The following is a 271-nucleotide window of genomic DNA, read 5'->3' on the forward strand; positions in this document are numbered from 1 at the left end:
CCAATCCTACTCTTCCCAGACTATATCACTCCTGTCTAGCGTTGTATCCGTTACCAACCATAAGCGAACGCATCTTATATCCCTTTAAATGATCACGGTTTTTCGTATTTTTCTCTTGTTTTAACTCTTTTTTCTTCTGCCAATTCTTCCTCTTGCTTTATTTTCCTATTTTTCTTGGTCGTTCTTTCAGAAACAGAATCTTTAAAACTTCTAACACTGTAACCGTTGCTTATTATCAGTTATAAGTGAAATAGTAGAGCCTGTCCACATC

General features: G+C 36.2%; 1 protein-coding gene across 1 annotated transcript in view; it reads right to left on the reverse strand.

Annotated features, from left to right (window-relative positions):
- Nucleotides 1–271, reverse strand: part of LOC119586896 (glycine-rich cell wall structural protein-like) — an 8753-nt gene that overhangs the window by 2293 nt on the left and 6189 nt on the right. The gene's annotated exons all lie outside the window — the stretch shown is intronic.

Source organism: Penaeus monodon, chromosome 22 (assembly GCF_015228065.2).
Source record: "Penaeus monodon isolate SGIC_2016 chromosome 22, NSTDA_Pmon_1, whole genome shotgun sequence".
In the NCBI taxonomy this organism is placed as follows: domain Eukaryota; kingdom Metazoa; phylum Arthropoda; class Malacostraca; order Decapoda; family Penaeidae; genus Penaeus; species Penaeus monodon.